Below are 27,329 nucleotides of genomic sequence, written 5' to 3' on the forward strand. Positions count from 1 at the left end.
TAAACTTCATCTTAAAATCGTTTAATTTACTAGTTTCTCAAATCCCATCGTAACTAAAATTGCACGTTAAATGCTTTGTTCTGTATTTGATTATCTATGTGCTCTATGTGTGTGAATCACTACCTGCTTCTTAAACGGGCTTTCTCTTTCTCCGACAGGAAACAGAATCCATTACATTCGTGATATTACAGCTCTCTGAATTATTAAAATAATGAGATGTATATGGGATATCTTTTTCATGATGATAGGGGTGAAAGGATGTTATTAAACATGGGAATACGGTGGCGCAGTGCTTGTTCATGTCTCACGCAAGATGCTTGCTGTGCCATGCGCGACCTTCCATGAAATTATTTATTGCCGCAGTACTGTCTCTTTCAAACATACTAACCTCCAATTCTTGCCCTTACTTTTCTTTCTCCAAATACCCAATCACCACACAATCAGCTCTGTAATAGATGTTAAGCCATCTGTAAGCTTAGAACGACGATTCTTCAAAACGTTTAAGGAACATTGAAATATCTTCGTAGTACGTGTTTAATTATTCTATCTAACTATCCTACCAGTGTCGCGCCAGCCCAGCAAGAATAAAGCACGAGGTATAGAATAATCCGTGAACTAGCCAGTGCTGCGGCACCGTGTCCTCACATGTTTGATTATTAACATATAGATTATTTAAATGAAGTTAAAGATTTATCTATATAATCAACATATTTTGCTGCATTTCATCTTAAAAATGATACAGTCTTCATATGTAAATACGCGTTTTATAAATTGGCGCAGGTTGTGCAATATTATAACTGTTGTGCAAGTTTACAGTGAGGTGATTGTACTTATAAGTACAAACAGTTCTACAAGGACCACTTGATGGACTGACTGAGTGCGTTTAAAGTTCTTGGGATGAAACTGTTTCTGAACCGCGAGGTCAATACAGGAAAAGCTCTGAAGCGTTTTGCCATGGCTGAGGCAGAGTGTGCTTGATGCTGTATCCCGATAATTCTCTTTCCGATCAGCTGCAGCTGTGATTCCAAACTCAGATACAGTGATATAAATACTCCGAGTCGTGCAGTGAGAGTAATATGGAAAAAGATGATCCGCTGTGGCAACCCTTAACGGGAGCAGCTGAAAGAAGAAAAAGAAGGTGCAGTGAGAGTAACAACGCTAAAGCAGTTACGGTATTTGGAATAATATGGCTATTTCCTGGACCATTATATTGTTACAGGTTAATTACAATCAGATGCATTACACTAATAAACAATATGCAGTTATTAGTTTAAGTGTATTTATAAAGCCGCGTCAGGAATGTGGATCTAAAAAAGAAAGGGTAACCACACAGGAACAGCAGCACTGCTTTGACGCTGGGTGCCACCAGTCTGCAAAACCGAGCAGAGAACTTGTGTACGACAGGGTATGAGCTACTGTGGAAATGTGCGTGGCTTAACGCCAAGTTAAGGTTTTGTACATCGCGATTTGAGCGTGGAAACGTTCGCACGTAACATTTTTGTGCGTACGCACCGTTTATACATGAGGCCCCAGGTGAGCACCTGCCATAATTTCTCTCCTAAATCTAAATTCTCCTGGCAAAGGCAATGAGGTATCTTCTGAAGCCCCACCTGTGACTACTTTTGGCATACCAGAAGTGTAGCCTGGAACCACTTCTGGATCAGATAGCGCTTTAACAACAATGAGGCTGCAGCCCCAGAGGTTCCCAGCTGGGTCACCTGTCCAAACTACAAATGTCAGGATACCCTGTGAAATCCGAACAGGAACAAGTGTGGAACGGTGCTGCCATACTGTGGCCCAGGGAGCACATTTTCATTGTCTGTGGTCCTACCCTGTCATCCATATTTCAGCTTTACATCCACATCCATTACAACATCCTTTTCTCCTTCCAATTCATCTTCTCTGTAGGAACTTTCCATTATTTACTTCATTCATGAGGCCTTTCTGTCTCAGTTCATGTACAATCCAGATTTTCTTCCTTTTCCTAATTTGACAGCATAGGTTGAGTGGTTTGGCGCTTCTCCACTACTGGACATAGTACTTTTCCTTTCCATGTAACTTATTTTCATCATTCTTCACAAGACTCATATTTCAGACCTGCTGCCTTCCTAATCCTTATCGCTTAGGTTATTTCAAACGTTTTTTAATGCCAAAATTGTTTACTTCTTTATTTAATTTGGTGACTAACATGTTGCTCTTCCTCTGTGTTGTCAAGCACTACCTTGTCATTTGCAAATCTGCATGATTTCACTGCTTCTCCTCCACTCAAGACACCTTCCATTAGGTCTTTCCATGATCCTTTTATCATTACTTTTTTTATTGACATTGCCTAGTCATAGTTGTAATATGTACCTTTCACTTCGTCAGATCACTGGATCATCTGACTAACCATTGCCTATGTGTACTTTGCTCTGTGACCCGTATACAGTATATGAAGCTGCAAACAATATGCATTTTTTTACATCCCATTTTGAAAACAGTATTCTAACTTATTCTATCATATAATTTCTCAACATTTATGAATCAAATAAGTAACAGTTTGCAAAAGTTGATAAAAAATTGATTTTTTTTATATTTGTTTATGGTAATGTATTTAACCTTTATCTCTGAGACTCACAAATTTGAATTATGTATTACCAGTGCTTGTTTATTTATAAAGTGGGAGTGCTCATAGGGATTATGATTTTATCACATAATTCAATTGTGAGGGGACAGCAATGACTTAGACACAATATAACACACTGAACATGTATATGAACAAAAGTTTAATTTTAAGCTACCTGGGTTCTAGCAGGCACTTTAAGGAAAGATATGTTTTTTTTTTTTTTAAGTTTAATATTAGCCAAACAAATATCTGAAAGATATTCTGATAGCAAAACCTTTAGAAGCCATAACTTTACACAGCCTTAACCTTTCTAATTTTTGAATGTTCTTGACTCCAGAAGGCTAATTCAGGTTTTTGTTGTGCTGGCTTAAATATGTTCCACTTTAATGATGCACTGACCCAGGCAGGATTTCATTATAGATGACATTCTGAGCCCAGTCTAAATTTTGCATTTAAAAATATTGCTGGCTTTTTTTTAATCTCTACATTTGTGCTAAATTACCACAAGATGGAGCAATTGTGAAACATTGCAAGGAGGAGTTCATTGTAGACTGGAGATGCCCAAAATATGTTTGAATATGGTAAGAATTACCTGAAATGAAGACAGTATGTTTAAAAAAAATCTTTCAATAAAGACATGATCAAAAAAAAAGAAAGTGCAGTTTTTAATTAGTCATTTCACTTTCAGCTATTATTTTCTAAAAAAAACTTCTTTAAAGTTAAGTCATTCTTAATGTTTCTATGGTGCTATTTGATGCTTCTTTATTTTAGTGCATGGGTATCACTTGGGAGTATGACTTCATTAGGATAGCTAGTATTCATATTGACCCTCTTTTCAACTAATCCTGCATCTGCTCATGCATCTATTATTATTGCTTGTACTTTACACATCTAAGCATTTTTTATACTGTGGCATACATTGAGACAAGCAGGTACAGTGATAATTGTGACTTCCTTACTGTTCCAGAAGACTGAATTTGAAGTTTGACCTAGTCATTATTGATGTGGAAATTCTGTGGCCTTCCCTTCCCAGCAATGGAGTTCTTTTTCTCCCTCACTCTAAAAAATGTAGATTAGATTAGAGGATAAGTTCAGCATTTTTCAAGTTGAAGTTATGACTTTACAATCATGGTATATATTAATTTGCCACATGAAATTGCATTTTAAAGTGAAGTACTTTCAAGAAATTAAAAAAATATCTAGCCTTCACTCATGTTTATAATGGAGGTTAATGGTTAAAATATGAAAGTAAAAGCACTAAGACTTATCAAATAACTAAAAGCACTAAGACTTATCCACTTTTAAGCAGCAAAGTTTCTGATTTAAGAAAACTAGCTTTCCATATTCCATTAATAACAAAAGTAAACTGGAAGATTATCAAAGATTCTTGGTACTGTTTAGTGAGGTAAGGATGCTTCTCTAGTTTGCAGTGGGCATCATGGGTAAAGTTTTGACACAGCCATGACCTCAATGCACAGAATGTCCAAAGCCACAAAATGCATACTCAAATCATATAATTTGTTTTCACAAATGGCACCCTATTTTCACCTATTATGGTCTGTATTGTTATTTTATGTAGTCTATGAAGTCACAGTGCACATAGGAGTTTCATTGTACTTTTTACACATAACAATAAATCTGAACCTAATTGTTTATACTGCATTGCTTTTTTTTTTTTTTTATAAAAGTATTTGATTTTTGAAAGAACCAAGCCATTGTTATGTATTGGATGGAAATTATTTGTATTTTAGATTTTATTGTTGTTTTTATTAATTTTGAGTTATTTTACATCTATATGATTTCTATTTTTTTTAATGTAACATTATAATTATGTTCTGTCTGTTTGAATGTTCTGCTATTCCAAGTTCTTTATGGGTGAAGACCCAAGAGGCGCGGCCACCTTGACTTCGCCACTCCTGAGCCCTACCTCAGGCTATTTAAACTGACAGAGACGCCTCAGAAGTAAAGATCATTAGTTGTTTTTGGAGTTAATTGTGGGTATTGCTTTTTATGGTTGGATTTCTATTTATTTATTTTTTGAAGTTTTCACTTTCACTGTTTCAAGGGTTGTAATTACTGGACTGCGTATTGGGATGTGTGTGCTTTGGATTGACATTTAGGCAACTCCTTTGCACTTATTTTCTTGTCTTTTGAGCTTTACTTTATATTTTGAAATTATTGTTAATAAACCCTTATTTGATAAAAATGTTTTTGCTTGTTGAACGTTGGTAGTTATATGTCTGCCTTTGGAGTATTTGTTATAGATTTTGGAGATTTTTATTGTTATTTTGCTGGCTTAAAATTTTTGGGCCAGTTCCAGCCAAGCATGCAGGTTGCCTTAGGGTCTGGCTGGAGTCAAGGTTACTTCTGTTGGGCAGACCAGATAGGTTTATGGCCTATTTCCTACCTTGTTTTTAGATGCTTCACCTTATTTTTGCCTTGGAGGAAACTCCCAGTCATAACAGACACCCATATTTTGATATTTAGTTCACAGGACCATTCAATACACAGAATTATACAAACCCCAATGAAACAGATGGAATCACCACAAACCAATTGTCTAATTTAACAGCTGAGTTGCTCGTGCTAAGAATATGGTATTAAAAGAACCAAGGATATTGTTGTTGAATGAATAAACCCAGTGACATGCACTGATGCCAATCAGTCCATAAATACATCGGAAAATGTTCAAACTCCATGCAGACCCAAGTGCTGCGAGACTGGAATGACAGCTCTGTGCCACCACTCTACCTAAGCTAAATTATCTTGATAAAAATCAACCTGATTAATGTGATGAGAGAGAGTGTCAGGATTTATTGTGAGTGACAAAACAAACAGGAGGTAATAATATGAACCAAACTTGTTGTCTGTTCCAGGCAGGGTCAAAACTGGTAGGCAAAATATATATACGGAGTAACCAAAGCACTGGGGCAAACCAAAAATCTAAGTCAATGGCAAAGTATAGATCAAAACTGAAACAAATATAGTATTCAGCCTATTCTGAATGGAAGCTAACTAACTCTGAAGATGGTTCTTTATTTTTTTTTATCCAACTGAAGGAAAATCTTGACTTGTGCCATTGCCATCTTTATACCGAAGGTTTCCAGTGACATTACAAATGCAACCACTGTACTCTCGTAACTCATGATTCAAATTGCATGAATAAAAAAATAAAATAAAACAATGACAAATTGTTTTCAAATGACCTTCAAGAACTAGCATCATGCTGTAAAATAACATGAATATTTCTATGCTTTCTGCTACTTTATGCCAGCTCTTTGGTAACTCATCGATATTAATGAGTGGACGGTGCCTCCATTGAAAAACACAATGGCAAATGAAAAGCTGTAAAGGCAGTTTTAAACAAACTGAAACTGATACATTTCTTGAATCGAGCAATAGTGACAACAATTTTGTATTTGTCATAAGAGGTTGACACCAATAGTAAAACTGATGTATACAGCACTGTATGATTGGAACCACTGTGATATCCCATGTGAATTTGGCGGCATGAAGCTTCACTGTGTTGCAACATTAACTGCATGACAAAAAGGCAAAATGATTGTGATCAAATGCAAAAATAAGCAAGTCGTTAGGCCTCTGAGCATTGTTTGCAATGCAACATCTGTCAATTTTTGTGTTAGGGGAAATGTGGAAGTCAATATGCCTTTTTCTGTGGTAGCCTGCAATAACACAATGGGGTGGTCAGTCATGCAAATTAGGCCACTGACATTATACCCTCTCTCGTACAAACAACAGAAATCATAAAAAAGTGTGCAAAGATCCACGCTTCTACTGTCTTGATTACAACATTGAGCTATGTGTTGGTGACTATCGCAAAATATATCACATGAAGAATGTGTTCTAAATCTACATCAGTACAGCTGTGGACACTAGACATACTTTTTCTACTGTATTTATGTTGATGCTTTGGTGTTTAAATCCTTGAATTGTTGACTCTAAATTGCCAAAGTGTAAGTGTGTGGGAGTGTAAGAGTGTGCTACACAATGGACTTGCTTTCAGTCCAGGGACACACACTTCTGCCCCTGTGACTTTAAATTGGACAAAAATCTTTCCAAAAATTAATAGATGTACCAAACGTGCAATTTCATTAAAAAACGTCTAACTTCTAAATTTTTATTTTCACTTTTATTGAGGGGGCAGACTAGTGTTGCACTTGTTAGTCCTGCTTCTTCAAAGATTGCCTTTCCTTTGTTTAAAACTAGATGCATGTTTGTTGTCTGTGTCTATTTGCACATTCTCCTATATGTGTTGTGTTTTTTTTTCTTTCTCCCAATGGTTCCCATTGTGAAATCACTTAGGACCCAGAGGAATTTCTCACTGGTGACATCTGGGGGCTCCTAAGGTGAATGTAACAGTTAAGTCAAGCGGAGCAAAGCCCAGAAGGAGAATCTGTTGTTGCATAAGCATCATGCTTATAAATGGATGTCTAATTCCCTATTGGTCTAAAGGAGTTCTCTTTTAGTACATTTGGCTGAGAAATCATTCTGTTAACAAAGATGTGAGTTTGAGTCTTGTTATGGTTGTTTCAGGGAGGACAAGCAGCGGGATGAGAGCTAGGGAATGGTTGATGTCCTATTCATATTCCTAAGCTGAGATATCCATGTGCTTTAGTATTCATCTTGCATCTCATAGGCTTCTCTGGTAATTGCAAACTAGTCAGATGATCAAAAAATAATGCATGTTTTCCCTGCATACTGAAGCCTGATTTCCACCACATCCCACTCCCATACAGCATATGCAAAGCATGGTATGATTAAGTATACTTCAAAATATAGATCTACTTATGCCACTTCTTTAAGAACTTCAAATCATGTTAATTTTGAAACCAATTAAGGGTATCACATTAGGTTTTAATATTTTTTTACTGTACTTTTATTTTTTGGTTTTTATATAAACATTTTTAAAATCTTTTACGTTCATCTATTTTAGCTACATTAAAATCAATTGTTAATTAAAGTTGCCTTTAGTTTGATATTTAGACAGCCAGTAGCTGCAAGAGCTCATCACAGCCACAAAGGGTATATGTAATGACAGTGATAGAATCCCAAAAATCCAAGTAAACAAACTGAAAAAGTCTTACTGTCCCACTGACAAAATTTCTATTCATGGAAGAAGCGCCTCATTCACTAATGTCCAACAAGCACTCCACATGTAACCCACTCCACCCCACTTATCTGCTCATCTTTGTGTCTTGCTGCATTTCCTTCCTGCCACACAGTATATGTTCCATTTTATCTCTCAAAGTTTATATTGGCCATCAATCTTCTTCCTCTTCAACTTTTATGGAAGAAGTCTTTGTAACCTGCTGCAATTACCTTGTGATATAATGTCTAGTTTTAGGTCTAAAGAAATCGATGAAATGCTTAAGTAAAGAGAGTATTAACTGTATATCAACTCGCTTAATGGAAAAATAGCTAGTAAAGTCATGAGAAAACTGAAGATACATAGCCTATAGTTTCTTGTACAATATTACACTGTTGTCACTGGAAGTCTTTGTCTTTTGTGATATTTAGAAGGAAGCCAACAATGCACCAACATTGTGTCAAAAGCTGGTTCCTAGTAATGCCTAATGCTTCCGTAATAGGTTGTAAATTTCTGAAAACCTCATAATTTTACCATGATCAGAATCCAAGGAAGCCCAATCATGTAGAAAAACATGTTTTTGTGATAGTAATAACACACTCACACACACACACACATGCATGCACGCTCGCACACATACACACACACACACACACAGAAAGGAAGGCAATATGTAAAATGGAGAAAGTCACAACTTAACAGCAGAAAAAAATATCTTATAGCCCCCCTGGGCATGCTTATATAGGTTCAAATCTCTCATCCTCTTGTCCTTAAATAATTCAGTACTCATTTCCTTTTCCTCCTCTACCTCCTAAATCCCTCATTTCAATCCTAGCCTCTCTTCCTCCCGCAACCTTGGCTTCTGGTCATTGTTATGATTCAGTGCACTCATAAAGGAGAAAGGATGTGATGCCACAAAAAACACTTAAAACAGGCCAGAGCCTTCACTAGCCCGCCTAGAAATAGGCCTCACCCTAAGCATCCAGACCCCAAACTCTACTGGCAGGTTTTGGCCTATGCAGGCTCAAAAATGGATTTTGGCTTCAAACATTTAAAAAATAACTTTAATATCTGAAAATATATCAAAAATGCCTCTCTAGGGAAAGCAAAGCCATAGCCTTCTGGCTAGGAATAGCAATTCAACAAGGAATCTTTTAAATAATCAAAAGAGCAAAAATGGTCCCAAAAAAAAAGGAGAAAGACAAAAGGTTTGCCTAAACAGGTGAAATAGAACAAACAAATTATATCTGTAATCCTAAACCCTAGACAGAATTTAAAAAATCCAGAAACCAGCACTTGCTATAATGAAATTTCTAAATGTCAATCTGTGAACCACAAAAGGACTTGCTTCCCAGCAAAGTGCAAGCAATACAAGAAAACAACAAAAAGAAAAGAATAATGTTAACAAAATTTACTTAATTAAAACAAACAAACAAAAAAAATCAAAAAGGACAAAAAAAATAAAATAAAATTAAAGCCAGGGATACACGCTGGCTGAAGCAAGTAGCAGCGATAAGACAGCATTATACTCTTTTCCAAGGTAATTTTTGACTAAAGCTTGGACATACTTCTGCAGTCAGGAGTAGCTTCTCATTTACATGGATCATTAGACTAGAAATCCTTCTAGTGACTGCTGATGCCCATTACCTTGAGCCAGTACTTTGTCCACCTCCAAAGTATCTCCCTACCTACCTGGTTTAAAAAAGGGATTGCACATTTTAATTTAGAGCCATGTGCCATCTACCCACTAAAATGTGTTCGCACATCTAATGTTGTTTCTTTGGCATTTTAAATGATTCCCTGTTGGTAGTTGCATCAGGAGCTGATGAGTACTAGGAAAATGTTGCATCCTTCCACCCAGGCCACAACACCAATTTCTCTCTGACATGCTGGAAGGTCGGCTGCTACCTGTTCTGTTTAAAGTATGGCACTCTTTCTTGTCTGTATATTTTCTGCAGAACGTTATCATGCCTTGTGCCATCTTCCCAGTTCCTTGTTTCTCTTAGGTTCTTCTTAGGTGATCTTTCCAGATGGAATTATAAAAGTCCACAAAATGCATAGTGGCAGTTGCACTATAGATGTTTAACAACAACATACTGGACTATTACATTTATTTATTTATTTGTTTTCTTGTTTATTTTTGCATATAGTTTTTTTTTTGGTTTTTCCTATTTTTAATGGTGAAATTTCAGGACCTACACTACCATTTAATAGTCTGGACACACCCAGAAACTTTCATGTTTTTAGTAGAAATCCATACTTTTATCATTATATCTTTAAATTGGTTTAAATATCTAGCTAAAACATTACTACTGTTTATGATGGCTATTACTTCTTGAAATATCAGATTTTTAGCATATTATTCACATATGATTACAAAGCATCACATTTAGCAGGCATTTATTCAGTGCTCTAATGGTAAACTCCCTTAGCTTATCCTTAATTTAGTCATGTATAAATACTAATTGTTATGAAAGAAACCCGTGAAACAGTATTAGCCCCACCAAAACCTTTTATTCTCTTCATTTGGGTTGCAAGTGGTAGACATTCCTAAAATTCAGTTCTGGGTTCAAAACTGGCTAGTATTAAACAGTTTATTTTTTGCAGAATGAAGGTAATTCCATGTGACTGATTGCTAAGAAACTGAAGATTTCATACAAAGATTTCTATTGCTGTCTTGAGAGAAGAGGGCAAACTGGACCTAATCACAATAGAAAAAAGAAGGAGAAGGCTCAGATGGGCAACTGTATAAGTGGATAAGTAAATCTGTATCTGTAGTTTGAGAAACAGAGACCTGGTGCAGTTTCTCTATGAATCAATGAGCATTTATGCATGACTAATTAAGGATAAGTTGAGATTACTATTAGGATGCTTAAGGAATGGGTGAGGAAAATGGGGCTTTGCAGTTATATGTACAGTAAATAATAAAATACAATCATTAATCATTTCAGACAGGAATACCCATTAGAAACACTAGTAACATATTGGTTATATTTTTAATTCAATTTTAGGAGTTTTTTTAATTAAAAAAGTATCAATTTCTAACAAAAATACAAACATTTCTGAATATGTCCTGACATTTGATTAGTAAGCATACATGCATGACAGCAAATGACACTGACAAAGTTAACTCAACGGATGATTGATGTATAGTAATATTTAATCATATTATTTGTATGGATTCATTATTTTTTCACCTAAAAATAGTAGTTTTCCTTGTTTGTTTTCTAAAGCCATTTTGCTCATTGCATGATCACACCTTAACCAATCCTATCCTGGCAGCATCGAGAAGCAATCCTACGCATTAGGCGAGTCCACCTCATGCACACTCTCATGCACACATGCCAACTGGGCCAAGGCAGATTCACCATTTAACCTAATATCCATTTTTTGTTGTGTGTGAGAGGAACTTGATCTAGAGAAAAACCCATACTGCAAAAGTGAGAATATGCAAATTCTCATCCAACCCATTTTCCAAGGGCTGTTAGGTAGCACTACTTAACAGGCTACTTTTAAACTGCTGTAATTTTTTTTTTTAATACAAATAGCAATCACTTCTTTATTGCCTCCAACAACTCCCCACCCTGTGACCCTGGATTGGATTAAGAGGTTTTGAGAATGCATTGTTATGAGAGTTAGTAGGTACCAGTACTTTGTTTCATGTGTAATAATGCCATTTTGACAACATATCTTCCCTAAATATTACCTTAATAATTAAAATTGCAGTATTTTAAGAATATAATAACATTTGTGACATTATAGTATTGTAAATTGCAATGTATTCACCCTCTAAGTGTTTAAATTTACTGTTGTACCATCAAGTTAAATAATTTTAGACAAACATTAAAGGAGACCTTCTCTTGTCTGATTTGCTTGTCCGATAGATGTTAATTCCAGAGTTCTTAGTGTACTGTCTGTGGACATCTTACTCTGTACACCTAATTCAGATAACCTGCTCCTCCAAACGACCAGTCATGTAGTTTGAGATCATTTTATATTGTATGCAGACATGGTTAAATTGTTTACTTATTGTTAGACTAAATAATAAATAGATCAAGACATGTCAACTGTGGTATGATTCCTAGTGTTAAACATGAAAGTTATAGTACTGTATCTCTGAATCATGTGCCCAACTTCTATATTTACAAAAAACAGTCTCTACGAAACCCAGAGATTAAAAATAAAATAAAAATATCCAGGCAATGTGAGATGCTCCAGAGTCAGAACCCAACACAGACGCGCATGGGACACAAGTTCAATGCACACTCTTGATTTTATTTTCTTTTTCCCTTGTGGGGAACGCCTTTCCCATTCCCCACAAATATAACACAGTCCCGGCACAAGCACAGCACAAACAATGAATCCCTTCCTTTACTCTATCTTTCTCCACCTTCACTCCTCGGGTCATGCTTCGTCGCTCCTCCTCCCGACTCTGGCTCCCTGAGTAGTAGCTGCTGGCTCCTTTTATAATGCACCCGGAAGTGCTCCAGGTGCTTGATTACTCGTTTCCAGCAGCACTTCCGGGTGTGGCGGAAGAACTGCCCATGAGGGCTCAGCAGCTCCTGCTGCAGCACCTCCTGGCAGTGCCTGCGGATCCCAACAGGGCTGCACCACACTCCAACTCCCATGCAGCCCTGTGGGAGTCTGAGGCACTGCTGCAACCCAGGGGGGTTGCCATCTAGCATCCTGGGGGAGGTAACGCTCTGGCCACACTTGCTCCCCTGGTCCTCCCAGCGTGTAGGTGTCCTAGCCGGGCAAGAGCCCCGGCCGCATGCTACATAAACAAACCCTTAACAAAAGTTTTCAGCACCTTACTGAATTCATACCTCAAAGAATTCAGTTTGTTTTGAAGGCAAAACAATATCCTTCTCGGTACTAGGTACTTAATAAAGTGGCCACTATGCCTACATTTAGGATGTACTCAAATTTGAATATGCAGATCATTTTTTTGTGTAGACAGGAATCAGAAGAGCAATGCACACTGTAAACACAGTGGTTTCTACTGGATTGGCATATTTTCTATGCTATTTCATTTTGATCATTTTTATACTTTCTGCTTAAATCTGCTTGTTATTCTGATGCATGTAGCCCACGCTTCCTAGGAAGCTGAAGCAGAAATGTTTTGCTTTTTGTCTTCTTTGTAATTTTGAAAATACCAAAGCCTGCCAAGTCAGATTGTTCCTGAGCAACCATTAGTCCACTGAAAGGTCATTGACTACACAGGGACTGACATTTTTGTCTTAAATGGTTATTGAGCATGATCTACAAACATCATGGAGGCTCAGTGGTGTATATATTTAAAAATAATATTGCAAAGTACAGGCTTTGTGGTTTAAATTCTCATTGTGGGATGTTCATATTCTATTTAATCTCTCTTCAGTTATATCAAGAAGTGTCTAATACAGTAGTTTAGACAAAGGCCTGCATGTAGCAATCATTAGCAACCTGTAGAGTGAAAATGAGTAAAGTTGGGTTAAGTCAGGAGCTTGGTTTTACATCTCAGCCAAAGGGTGATAGTTTATACAGGACAGTGTCTACATCACCACACTGTAGTATTGGGATCCATACACAGACCGCAGGGTATGTGCCCCTGGTTGGTCTCATCAATACCTATTCCAGCAGCAACCCAAGCTTTTCCTAGATGGTCTCCCATCCAAGTATTGACTGGGCCCAAACATGTTTAGATTCAGAAAGTAGAAATCTACAATGGGATAAAGGTTTGTCTGGGAGGAACAAAAGCAATAACAAGCCATGTACAGTTCAATACTAAGTTTCTTTATCTGCAAGACCTGGCTTTTAATTACAAAACTGGTTGTAACGAAAACCTGTAGCCACTGCAGCCATCCTGGACCATACATAATTAAGGAACCTTGGTCTAGAATGTTGTGGTAGCATAAAAAACTGACAAGAAATTATGTGAATTTTTAAGGTACTGTTAACATGAAGTATTCCCGTGCATGTTTCTCTTCATATATCTTTTATATATTAATTGAATGATTTTAAAAACAAAACAGATGGCCTCCTTGAGATGCTGCAATATATAATGCTGCAATAGCCAAGAATTCTTCAGTATGTGCAGTTGTTTCTGTTTATTTCTTTCATTGTTCCTTAAAAACTGATACATTGGTTTTGCAAATTCTACAGATTTACAAATGAACTTGAAATACCCAGGGACTGTTAGTAGGACAAGCTTCATATTTATAAACAGCAGTATTTTCTATAGGCCTGCTCAATGATGATATTTAGTGTGTTATTTTTTTAATTATACTTTGTGTAGTCTTAATAGGTTGAATAAGCACTATCAACTGTATCATAGATAACACAGTAAATGGTTAGAAAGACTGTAGATTGGTTATATCTTGGAGTGCTTAATCAACATATTCAATATGCACGCTATGAAAAGGTGTTCTTGGATTTGCTGTTCAGATATCCTGCTGTCCTTTTTAACATTATGCACTATGGGTTTTTTGGCATTACTGTGCCTAAATTTAATTCCCAGAAATAAATAGGTATTGTTCTGCTTAATAATAATAAAGAAGCTGCAAATGGCAAAAAAAATAGTGAGTACAACACTTTAAATTTTAAAAATAAAGTATTTATATGATCAAAAACCTTTGTTTACTCCAATACTAAGTAAAACACAAAAAAACTGGTGGTTTATGGATTTTTCTAAAAAAAAATACTAAGTTTTTCAGTTGCAGTTATATATATATAATTTTTAAACACACAAATATACACACTATATATCACTCTAGAGCACGAAATAAACAATTTGTAACTATGTATATATAATTAAGTATTCACCCAAAACTTTTCTTACAAAGTTATTTTTCATGCTAGTTCTTGAAATAATTTCATGTTTACCGCTAGACACAGTGGAATCTTGCATTTTGTTCAATAGAGTAGGATTTTTGTGCTGCTATTCACCCATCTTCTCCTGTCTTCTGTTGCAGTAGCCCCATAGACGTTTAGTGGGTTTTAATTTATTTATTTTTTTTATGTTACTGCTTTATTCTTGTATATTACTTCTGGAATAAACTAAATACATACAAACTTGTTTCATACCAGCTTCTTCCAGTGCTGACTCAAGACAGAAAACAAGTTTGGACGGAGCCCCTCAGTGGGAGTCACACACATTACATATTCACCTAAACCAGTGTTTCCCAGCCACTTTTGGGTTACAGGTGGCTGTTGCAAGCACATGAGATTTGTTCACGGTAAAAACAGTAAACTGAACCATTGACTCAAATCATACTGTGTTCATTCCTCCAACTACAGTGGGGGAAGTAAGTATTTGATCCCCTGCTGAATTTGTAAGTTAGCTCACTTACAAAGAAATGAACAATCTGTAATTTTTATAGTAGTTTCATTTTAATGAAGACAGACAGAATATCAAACACAAATCCAGAAAAAACACATTACGTAAAAGTTATAAATTGATTTGCATATCATTGAGAGAAATAAGTATTTGATCCCCTACAACCCAGCCAGAATTCTGGTTCCCACAGATTGGCTGTGTGCCCACATGGCACACAGATTACAATCAATCAATCAATGAATCAATCAATTACAGATACTCCTGATCTCAACTCGTTATGTGTATAAAGCACACCTATCCACAGAATCAATTTCTTCCATTCTAATCTCTCCACCACCATTGGCAAGACCAAACAACTGTCAAAGGACATCAGGAACAAGATTGTAGACCTGCACAAGGCTGTAATGGGCTACAAGACATCCAGCAAGAAGCTTGGTGAGAAGGTGACAACTGTTGGTGTGATTATTTGGAGATGGAAGAAATATAAAATGACCATCAATCGCCCTCATGGGGTGAGGATGATACTGACAAAGGTGAAGGATCAGCCCAAAACTACTCAGGAGAAGATTGTTAATGATCTGAAGGCAGTTGGGACCACAGCCACCAAGATCACCATTGGTAACACACTACGCCATAATGGATTGATATCTTGCAGTGCCCGCAAGGTCTTCCTGCTCAAGAAAGCACATGTAGAGGTTACCATTAAAATAAAAATACCATAAAAATTAGAGACTGTTCATTTCTTTGTAAATGAGCAAACTTACAAATTCAGCAGGGGATCAAATACTTATTTCCCTCACTTTACTCTCCCCAACCAACCCATAAGGAAGGCAGAAACTAGCACTTTTACAAACTGGAAATGAAATCAAAAATGGGGAGAGGGTTTGGCTCAGAAAACTGACATCGAGAGAATGTGCAGCACACAGCATCCAGATATGGTAATTGAACCCAACTGAAGTAATTGAAACTGTAAAAGTACATGCTAGCAATGAGTCCTTCAGCAAATGCATTCTTCTAAATAGAGTCAAAACTGTGACTCAAGGTCTTCATATTCCATATCACTAGCATTCTGTAACATTTCTAGGAAATCCTCAGCAGTATGTTTTCTTTTTCAAAGAAGAATAGATTTCCCAAGTACAAACTTCAAGTCTTATCTCACATCAACCAAACAATCTGTGTTCACTCTCACATAAATTTGTGCGCAACAATGTGTAAAAATGAATAAAGATAAGCCATCACATGAGCAATATATTTTCCTTCTTTTACACATGGGTAAGGCATGTAGTACAAGTAACCAATCACAGACAACTATACATCATTGAAAAGGTCTGAAACTCAGGTATCCAATGCTAATGAGTCTTTCAGTATAAGTGGAGTGACATTAATGGGATCTTTAGTAAAAGTAGATTCATTCAGCTGTGATGTGCTGCTCACCTTGACATATACTTGTGCAGATCACATATTTTACTAACGAAAGAGAGCAGACAACATGTAAACTTGTGATTTATTTAAAAGAAAACATCCTTGGATATGTAAAAAAATACCTTCATTGCTTTTGATTAAGTTGTGGGTTTATAGCAACATGCATAAACCTATAAACCCTCTGCTTTTCTGTATTTACATGCTTCCCCTTGGCCATATCATCCGTAGTTATGGATTGGGTTATCATTTTTATGCAGATGATACTCAGCTCTACTTCAATGTTAAAAGTGGAACTTCATCAGAGCTTTCTCAGCTCACAACCTGCCTTAGTGAAATTAAAACCTGGATGGAGCAGAACTCTTTAAAATTAAATTGCAATAAAACTGAACTCCTGCAAATTGGGACTAAAATGCAACTTAATAAAATGAGCTCCTTCCCAGTCCATCTTGGCAGTGATCTCATCAGACCTGCCTCTACTGTAAAAAATCTTGGTGTCATTTTTGATTCCTCCCTCACTTATTCCGCCCACATAAATCACATTAAGAAACTTTCTTACTTTCACCTCCGTAACATATCCCGTGTTCGCTCCTTCCTCTCCTTCTCTAATGCTGAGAAACTTGTCCATGCTTTTATCACATCCCGCATCGATTATTGTAATTCCCTACTGGCAGGTGCCCCTTCTAATCTTGTATCACAGTTCCAGCTTATTCAAAACTCAGCTGCAAGAGTCCTTACTCGAACCAGCAGCAGCGAGCACATCACACCCATCCTGCTCCATCTTCACTGGCTCCCTGTGTCCTACAGAATCGAATATAAAATCCTACAAATAACCTACAAAGCTTTAAATAACCTCGCACCAAACTACATCAGTGACCTCCTCCATCACTATGTGCCTGCCCGCCCACTAAGGTCCTCTGATTCTGGTAATCTTGTTGTGCCCCTCACTAATCTACACTCTATGGGTGACAGGGCCTTCAGCTGTATAGCACCCAGACTCTGGAATGACCTACCAAAATTAATCAGGTCAGCTGACTCCATGAATTCTTTTAAAAAACAACTCAAAACTCATCTGTTCAGGAAGGCTTTTAGCTCTACTTGACTTTATTACCTTTCTCTCAGTTTACTTCTCTGTCAAGATGCCAACGTAACCTGTATGTGTGCGAGACCATCAATTATGTTGTCTGTTTTTTTTTCAGAATTTACTGTCTTAATCTTCTTTATTTATTTATCTGGTTTGTACAATGCTATATACTGTATATTCTGCCGTTCTTTATTATATTCTGTAAGTGCCTTGAGCATGGGAAAGGCGCTATATAAATAAAATGTATTATTATTATTATTATAAACAACTTTGAAATATGGTGGTGTTTTCGCTGGCGGGACACCTTGTGCGTAACTGGTTAAAGTGATAGCTGATTCACTATTCTAGTGGATGATAAAGCTCAGTTCTTAAACAGTGTCCTGAGGAAAACATTCATTAGAAGTTTATTGGCAGGAAAATAGTACATGAAAGAACCATACTGGAGAAAGTATTACAGTTGTGCGGGAAACCCTACTATAGAAAATGTGTAGCAATGATGCAGTTGCTCAATTAGGTGCATTAGATGAGCCAACAAATGTATCCTAGCATATGGTAATCAGCAGGAGACGGTTCTGCCCGTCCATATTTGTCACTCATATAATACCATCAGTTTTCAAAAAAAAAAGAGAAATAGGCATTAGATGTTAGATCTATGATGTGCTGGAAAGACCCAGATAAGATTTTCCTTATTTATGCTTCCTCTCCAATGTATGCTTTTGTTGAATGCAATATACTGCCTGCTTCATAATTAAATATAACAGTTTGTCTTTTCATACTGGCTGGCTAAGCTGTTGTCTTTGAGGAGGATACTTAAGGCAAATGAATCGAATTATACAACCTGCTAAATCCAATGCAGGGTTATAAGTGGGCAAGACCTCATCTTAGCAGCACTGGGTGCAGGACAGGAACCACTCACTGTGGTAAAGTGAGGTCCGCAGCTGATTGGTACCTTTTTAAATAAATAATCGCTACACTCGTGTCTTGGTAGAAGAGGGTGTGGTAGCGTGGCAAGTGCAGTTCCCAGGTGTGATTGCGGGAGCAGTGGTGGTTCTGGGAGCTGCAAATCAACACAGCTGTGCTACATCCCCAGTTTAAAAGGGATAGCGAGAGTGTGTGGAGAGGAAAAGAAAGGAAAATGAATGGAGGTTAAAGGGAGAAGAAGGCAGGAGGCAGAAGGAGCCAATGTGGGAGTCAGGAGAGCAGGTTCGAGGATGAGAAAACAGGCAGCTGGGAAGGAGAGCCCTTGACCGGCATGAGAGGTTGACGCTCGGGGGCTGAAAGAATGATCGCTGTGGCTGAGCAACTCAGGGAGCCAGAGCAATGTGCATAAAAGGAGCAATTCGCCGTATAAGACCGGGAAGGCAACGGGAACGCCATGGCCACTGAGGACTTGAGTCTTGGTTCAGATAGGCAACCTGTTTGTAGCCTTGGGACAGCAAGCAACCGGACCTGAGGAAGATTAGCTGCGTTTGCTGTTATGGTGACTCCTCTTCTGCAAGGACCACAGGGGATAAGCAGAGGAGCTGCCTGTGTTAAAAGATGAAGGCACCGAGTTTTAAAAAGGACTGTTCCTGCCAGTTGTTTTTAACCTCGTTTTTAATGGATTTAGTTATAGTGATTTTAACCTCAACTTCACCTTTGCTTTTTATTGGATTATTTATTTTTGATGGAGCACTGCACTTTTGAACACTTTTGGATTGTTTTTAATAAAAGCACTGAACACTTTTGCACCTGCCCCTTGCTTCATGTGGTGTCCTCATTTGTACAGCTCATCCTGGTCATAACTATCGACAGTGTCGGGTTCAAGAGGCTCCCAAATGAGAAGAGGGAGCATGGAGCCAGACTTGCACTGTCAAACTTAATACACACACGCACACACACACACGCACACCCACGCGCACACACACACACACACACACACATGAGGTGTCACAAATTATTATAATAATCAGGGAATGTTGGAGGAAATTCATAGAACCCAGAGAAAGACCTATGCAGGCTGTGCAGACTCCCAAGACAATCACTGCGTATCACTGCAGAACATTGAACAGGGGGTGGTAGCAGCACCAATCACTGCACTGCCATTTTGCCCTTAGTTAAAATATTTTTAAATTTGTTAGTTTGCTTTTGAGTCCATCATTGAAATAAATCGAGTGTTTACTTCTAGTATGTGTGGTATCTTTTCAGTCCAAACTACTTTAAATGAAGAAAACACAATGTCAGTTGTTTTTATTTCATTATAAAGGTAGAAATAGGAGACTTATTTATGTTTGTGTTCTTTTTACCTATTCCTGAAGCCCCACAACTTGCATGACATCCAATTTATTTGAAAAAGTCAACATCTCTTTCATTATGCTGATTCCCCTAATTGTATGCAGTGATGGGTGCTGTCTTATAAAATGTAAAATGTCAGTTTTGTTTAAGGCTTTTTTCCATGATGAAGGAGAATTTCATCTACATTAAGGGATAGCATTCAGGGTCATTTGAAGATGACAATGCTTGAAAGTGTTTGGCTCAGTCTACCATTACCATCAGAAAAACTGTCTGATTGTATTAATCCATGAGCCATTGGTTTATTCAGCTTTTTAGAATTGTCTTCAATTATCATTAATCAGAAGTGTCTTTACCCTACTACTACTACTGCTTTTTTTTTAAAAGGTATTGTAGTTTCTTATTTTTTAGCTCAGAGTACATCATCATACTAGGTGGGTTTCACATTAGGGTTTTGCTTTTTACTCTGTAACAGTCTACATGTCCATACATCTTTCATTGTTTATCAGCACCCTTTGTTGCTAGTTTGTGTTTTAAAAGTACTTCTTTAAGGACTTTTATGGATTGGTTTATAGAACAATCAGGATATTAGTGGAGGAAAGACTTCCTTTTCAGCCTAAGAAGTTAAACTTAAAAAACAGCTTTTTTATGGGCATGGGAAAGAATTAGGAGTTGGCAACCACAGCATTTTTTAACAAGATTCTCCAGTTTGGTGTTCTTGTCCTTTCTGTCTTCACCAAGGTGTCGTCCATGGCTTATAATTCATCACTTTTCAGCAGAAGGAAAGGATATCTAGCCAGGCTAAAGAAAAACTTAGTCATGGAGTTCAGGACATTTACAGGTTTACTCTTACTTAGCTTAATTACTTAGTTATCCTCCTGTTCTGTTCTCTGCATTTAATTATTCAAGTGTCTATTCAGCAGTTCAAACATTCATTGGGATTTGTTTTCTATACAGATTTACATCTGTTGTAATTGTTTAGTGTCTTAATGGTGTTGAATACAGTTATATAGTTAAGACACAGGAGTGTTTGAGAGAGTATGCTGTGGCATGGGGCTTGTATTTATCACTGTACATTTCTTGTTCTTCCTAGTGTTTATCTTCCACTGGCGCGGGGTCTATTTCTGTCTCTATCTGTAATAGATATTACAGTGATCCCTCGCTATATCGCGCTTCGCCTTTCGCGGCTTCACTCTATCGCGGATTTTATATGTAAGCATATTTAAATATATATCGCTGATTTTTTGCTGGTTCGCGGATTTCTGAGGACAGTGGATCTTTTAATTTCTGGTACATGCTTCCTCAGTTGGTTTGCCCAGTTGATTTCATACAAGGGACGCTATTGGCAGATGGCTGAGAAGCTACCCAACTTACATTTCTCTTTCTCTCTCTTGCTCTTTCTCTGATCCTGACGTAGGGGGTGTGAGCAGGGGGGCTGTTCGCACACCTAGACGATACGGACGCTCGTCTAAAAATGCTGAAAGATTATCTTCACGTTGCTACCTTCTGTGTAGCTGCTTAGTGAAGCGACATGCTGCACGGTGCTTCGCATACTTAAAAGCTCGAAGGGCACGTATTGATTTTTGACTGTTTGTTTTTCTCTGTCTCTCCCTATCTCTCTCTCTCTCTCTCTCTCCCTGCTCCTGACGGAGGGGGTGTGAGCTGCCGCCTTCAACAGCTTTGTGCCGCGGTGCTTTGCATACTTAAAAGCCAAACAGCCCTATTGATTTGTTTGCATTCTCTGTCTTTATGACAGTCTCTGCTCCTGACGCACACTCCTTTGAAGAGGAAGATATGTTTGCATTCTTTCAATTGTGAGACAGAACTGTCATCTCTGTCTTGTCATGGAGCACAGTTTAAACTTTTGAAAAAGAGACAAATGTTTGTTTGCAGTGTTTGAATAACGTTCCTGTCTCTCTACAACCTCCTGTGTTTCAGCGCAAATCTGTGACCCAAGCATGACAATATAAAAATAACCATATAAACATATGGTTTCTACTTCTCGGATTTTCTTATTTCGCGGGTGGCTCTGGAACGCAACCCCCGCGATGGAGGAGGGATTACTGTACTTTGACTGAGTAGGTCAAACTGAGGGAAGCAGGCCACAGGACCTAAACATAACTGAAGTGCTTGACAGTGTGAGCCTGGGCTTTGTTACAGCTTTTTGTGTGTCTTTTATTTTTGCTAAAATGTTCTGTTTTAGTTTTATTCTTTGTTGCATCATTGTAAGCTATCTAATTTTTGCTTGTTTTTTTTTTTTTTTTTGTTTAATTACGCCCCCTCTGTTTGTTTTTCGCTATGTCAAGTGTCTGATTGTGTTTGATGGACTGTGGACAAGAATACTAATTATATTACAGGCTGCAGGTACATTAATTTGCATCCCTTTCACACCTGTGAGCTATTTAAGATTCTTAGAGCCACTGCCTCAGTGCAGTGACATTAACCTTGTGTTGTGTTCTTCTGCTTCCCTTTAAGTTTTTCATTTAGTTTTGCCATCTCTGACCATTTAGTTTTGAAATTTCTTATTTTTTTATACCTAACTTTTGAATTTAGCCTTTATGTGTTTGATTGGGATTAGTAATATTTTGCTTTCTGTTTTGAATTGTGGAATTTTGTAGTTCTTTTTGAATTATTACTTTTGTATATGTTTTACATTTCACCCTTCTTTGTAATTTATGTCAAAGTTCTAAAGCTCTACTTTTTGCTTTTCTTCAGTTCTTGTTTTTATTTTGTTTATATTTTTGCCTGATATACAATGCTGAAGCAGAAGTGGTTTGTCTTGTTTATGCTGAAGCCTGCCAAGCTAAATTGTTTCTGAGCAACTGTTACTCCACTGACTATACTGGGATCGACATTTTTGCCCTTGAGGATTCTGTAGTGTGATCTGTAAACATCATCATGAAGGCTCAGTGGAGTTTATAAAAAAAATGCGAAGTGTAGGATTTGTGGTTTAAATGTTGATTGTGGAGCAATCATATTGTTTCTATTCAGTTACATTAAGGAGTACCTAATGCAACAGTTTAGAGAAAGTCCTGCATGTCGAGAGTCATCAACTAAGCTGGGTGAACCGTAACTGTCATTGTTCTTACTTAAGTTGACACGTCATTTTTAGACATTCCACAGATTTAAAAACCAACTTGAGAAACTCAATCATTTTTCTATTAGTAGGACAAGTGTATAAATAAGAATATTTTCTAAAGATCTGCTAAACTGTGCTGTTTAGTCAGTCATTGATTTTTGATTATCATTTTGTCAAGTTTAATGTCATGTGATCTTGATATTTTTATAAATGTTGCCTTTGCTTTTTATTCTTTTTCTTGTACTTTAAAATTTAGTTTTTCTCTTTGTTTTGTATTCCTTAGTTTATTCATTTCTTTATTTATTTTTCAATGCATTAATTTTTCTTATCCACATTCCAGAGACATGTGCTAAATTGATTAGCCGCTCTAAATTAACCTGGCATTTGTGTGTGTGTCTGTGTTAGGCTGAGGGTTCCCTGTGATGCATTGATACCACATCTGGGGTTCATTTCCACCTTGCATTTGCTGCTGCTGGGATAAGCTTCAGCTTCTTGAAATCCAATTGTAGGATGGATGGGTGGATGAAAGTATGACTGGGAAATAGTGTCTTTAGAAATAGTTTAGTATAGAAAAATGATACACAGAAATAATAAGGATTAATAGAAACAGAGTAGAGAGTTAAGAAGTCAATGTTTAGTCTTTAAATCTGAAAAAGAATTGCTTCATATCAGTCCAGGGTATAATCCTTCCAATTTTAAACCTACTTTATCCAGTCAAGGTATGATTAAACCCATCAAGTTTGTTTTTGTGAGTATATTTTGTAAGCTGGATAACATTAATTTACCAACATCCATTGTGTTTAAATAACATTAAAATACTTTAAAAGTTGTACAGTTACAAATAATCTTTAATGTGATTTATTTTGTTTTTTTATTGCAAACTCACATTATCAAAAAGACAATGTTAAAAAGGTTATTTGTTTGTAGAAAAAATTAAAAATGAAAATCTTCTGTTTGTATATACAGTATGCAGCATGTTTTTAGGCCTCACACATTAATATTGTAATAGCGCAAGTTGTATCAGTCTGGGGATGTGTCACTAACATTGTGTGACAGCATTCCACCATGCATATGAGAAGCTTCAGAGCCAGTTGCAGGGGAGCCTATAAAATACTAGCCTGCCAAAGTCCCAGCCTCTTGGCATTTTTACATCAGTTCATTTATATTTTTTATGATAGGATTTGTGGACCACCATTTTTAAGAATCCAGTAATTGTGACATATCTTCACTAATTGCTGTATCACTGAATTATGTAATTTAATTGTTTATTCTTTTCTTTATCCAATATGAAGTGTTGATAAACTGAATGACCAGAATGTGTGTAGTAGAGGAAAGAGGTATAAAAGGCTATGGGCAACAAGAAAAAAGACTAAGCAGCCATCCCTTAAGGCACAAACCTTCTCTACCCATCTGACATTGTATATTTAGTGCCTACAATCTATTACACTCATATAAGTTTCTTTAGCTTTAATGATACTATAGCTCACCTTCAAGAATTAAAACATTTTCAGGTACAACTAGGCAGCCAGACCTGAAATGGGAAACAGGAAAGGATGGCGCAGCATAGTATAGGGGCCCAGCAAGGCTGGATGAAATGGAGGAATGTAAGCACTGACACAGATGATGTATGTATTGTATATCATTACAGAAAGAAGAACTCTGCCTGGTGTCTGATGGATCTGTAGGTGTCCAAGGTGTGCCAGAGAAGCTAGAGGCAGGGACCTTCTAAAGAAGGATAGAGAAGGGTGACCTGAGAAGAATTGTTTGTGTTGTCTGTCCCATGGAACTAGAGGGAAGGTAATGCACATCTATTGATGTGAAGAATGCCTTGCCTTCCAAAATAATAAATGAGATCCAGAAAGAAAATGTCCCTAGGATGGAAAGTTTGAGTACCTAGTGTCCTTTTGATACAAAAAGTGACAAAAGAAAGTCATCTTGAGACTGAGTTTAGCCTCCTTAGCATTAGACCCAAGTGTCACTCAGCCTGTAAAAACAGTGCTAAAAACATTAGTCCCAACTGTCACTCAGGCAACACTATAGACGCATCTTGCATAAGACCCTAGGTTTACTCAGGCTGTAAAAGTGCCAACAGCATTATTGCTGAGTGTTACTCAGGAAAGGTATAGACTTGTCTTTTACAGTTAGGTCCATAAATATTTGGACAGAGACAACTTTTTTCTAATTTTGGTTCTGTACATTACCACAATGAATTTTAAATGAAACAACTCAGATGCAGTTGAAGTGCAGACTTTCAGCTTTAATTCACTAAATTAAATTCAATAAATTCACTAAAGCATTTTTTTAACACAATCCCTTCATTTCAGAGGCTCAAAAGTAATTGGACAAATTAAATAACTGGAAATAAAATGTTCATTTCTAACACTTGGTTGAAACCCCTTTGCTGGCAATGACAGCCTGGAGTCTTGAACTCATCACCAGATGCTGGGTTTCCTCCTTTTTAATGCTCTGCCAGGCCTTTACTGCAGTGGCTTTCAGTTGCTGTTTGTTTGTGGGCCTTTCTGTCTGAAGTTTAGTCTTCAACAAGTGAAATGCATGCTTAATTGGGTTAAGAACAGGTGACTGACTTGGCCATTCAAGAATTTTCCACTTCTTTGCTTTAATAAACTCCTGGGTTGCTTTGGCTGTATGTTTTGGGTCATTGTCCATCTGTATCATGAATCAATTTGACTGCATTTAGCTGGATTTGAGCAGACAGTATGTCTCTGAACACCTAAGAATTCATTCGGCTGCTTCTGTCCTGTGTCACATCATCAATAAACACTAGTGTCCCAGTGGCAGCCATGCACGCCCAAGCCATCACACTGCCTCCACCGTGTTTTACAGATGATGTGGTATGCTTTGGATAATGAGCTGTTCCACGCCTTCTCCATACTATTTTCTTGCCATCATTCTGGTAGAGGCTGATCTTGGTTTCATCTGTCCAAAGAATGTTTTTCCAGAACTGTGCTAGCTTTTTTAGATGTTCTTTAGCAAAGTCCAATCCAGCCTTTCTATTCTTGAGGCTTATGAGTGGCTTGCACCTTGCAGTGCACCCTCTGTATTTACTTTCATGCAGTCTTCTCTTTATGGTAGACTTGGATATCGATATGCCTACCCCCTGGATAGTGTTGTTCACTTGGTTGGTTGTTGTGAAGGGGTTTCTCTTCACCATGGAAATGACTCTGCAATCATCCACCACTGTTGTCTCCGTGGACGTCCAGGTCTTTTTGCATTAATGAGTTCACCAGTGCTTGCTTTCTTTCTCAGGATGTACCAAACTGTAGATTTTGCCACTCGTAATATTGTAGCAATTTCTCAGATGGGTTATTTCTGTTTTCTCAGCTTAAGGATGGCTTCTTTCACCTGCATGGAGAGCTCCTTTGACCGCATGTTGTCTGTTCACAGCAAAATCTTCCACATGCAAGCACCACACCTCAAATCAACTCCAGGCCTTTTATCTGCTTAATTGATAATGACATAACGACGGACTTGCCCACACCTGCCCATGAAATAGCCTTTGAGTCAATTGTCCAATTACTTTTGAGCCCCTGAAATGAAGGGATTGTGTTAAAAAAATGCTTTAGTTGCCTCACATTTTTATGCAATCGTTTTGTTCACCCCACTGAATTAAAGCTGAAAGTCTGCACTTCAACTGCATCTGAGTTGTTTCATTTAAAATTCATTGTGGTAATGTACAAAACCCATCCATCCATCCATTGTCCAACCCGCTGAATCCGAACACAGGGTCACGGGGGTCTGCTGGAGCCAATCCCAGCCAACACAGGGCACAAGGCAGGAACCAATCCCGGGCAGGGTGCCAACCCACCGCAGGACACACACAAACACACCCACACACCAAGCACACACTAGGGCCAATTTAGAATTGCCAATCCACCTAACCTGCATGTCTTTGGACTGTGGGAGGAAACTGGAGCGCCCGGAGGAAACCCACGCAGACATGGGGAGAACATGCAAACTCCACGCAGGGAGGACCCGGGAAGCGAACCCGGGTCCCCAGGTCTCCCAACTGCGAGGCAGCAGCGCTACCCACTGCGCCACCGTGCCGCCCATGTACAAAACCAAAATAAAAAAAAGTTGTCTCTGTCCAAATATTTATGGACCTAACTGTATATGCATCAGGCCTGAGGGTTACCTGGGTAATGGTGTAGATGCATCTTCTCCTAGCCTCATTATGGTGTTTCATAAGAAACACCTCTCATCAGCAGTGATAAGAAGGTGAATCTGTCCTCAGGTGGAAATTGAAACAGTCAGGAAACAAGAAAGTGATTCTGGTGAGTCCGAAAGTGATGCTTGCACCACTCACACATGTGCAGTGTGCTGTTCATATTACTACTATTATTATTTGTATCATTATTATACTTTATACACTTCTGACGTTATAATTTTAGTGTTTTGCACATTTTATAGTAGAATGATGACATTTAA

The 27,329-nt window shown here is 37.6% G+C and overlaps 1 protein-coding gene across 4 annotated transcripts in view; it reads left to right on the top strand.

Moving 5' to 3' along the window:
* Window positions 1-27,329, top strand: part of fars2 (phenylalanyl-tRNA synthetase 2, mitochondrial) — a 742,839-nt gene that overhangs the window by 160,780 nt on the left and 554,730 nt on the right. The window contains exon 1 of one of the 4 annotated variants that reach the window (XM_051929212.1): window positions 24,658-24,680. The exons of the other annotated variants lie outside the window; for them this stretch is intronic. The gene's annotated coding sequence lies outside the window, so the exon portion shown is untranslated. Of the gene's footprint in view, window positions 1-24,657; window positions 24,681-27,329 lie in introns of those variants that run through there. 4 annotated transcript variants of the gene reach the window in all.

This window comes from Erpetoichthys calabaricus, chromosome 6 (assembly GCF_900747795.2).
Source record: "Erpetoichthys calabaricus chromosome 6, fErpCal1.3, whole genome shotgun sequence".
NCBI lineage: Eukaryota > Metazoa > Chordata > Cladistia > Polypteriformes > Polypteridae > Erpetoichthys > Erpetoichthys calabaricus.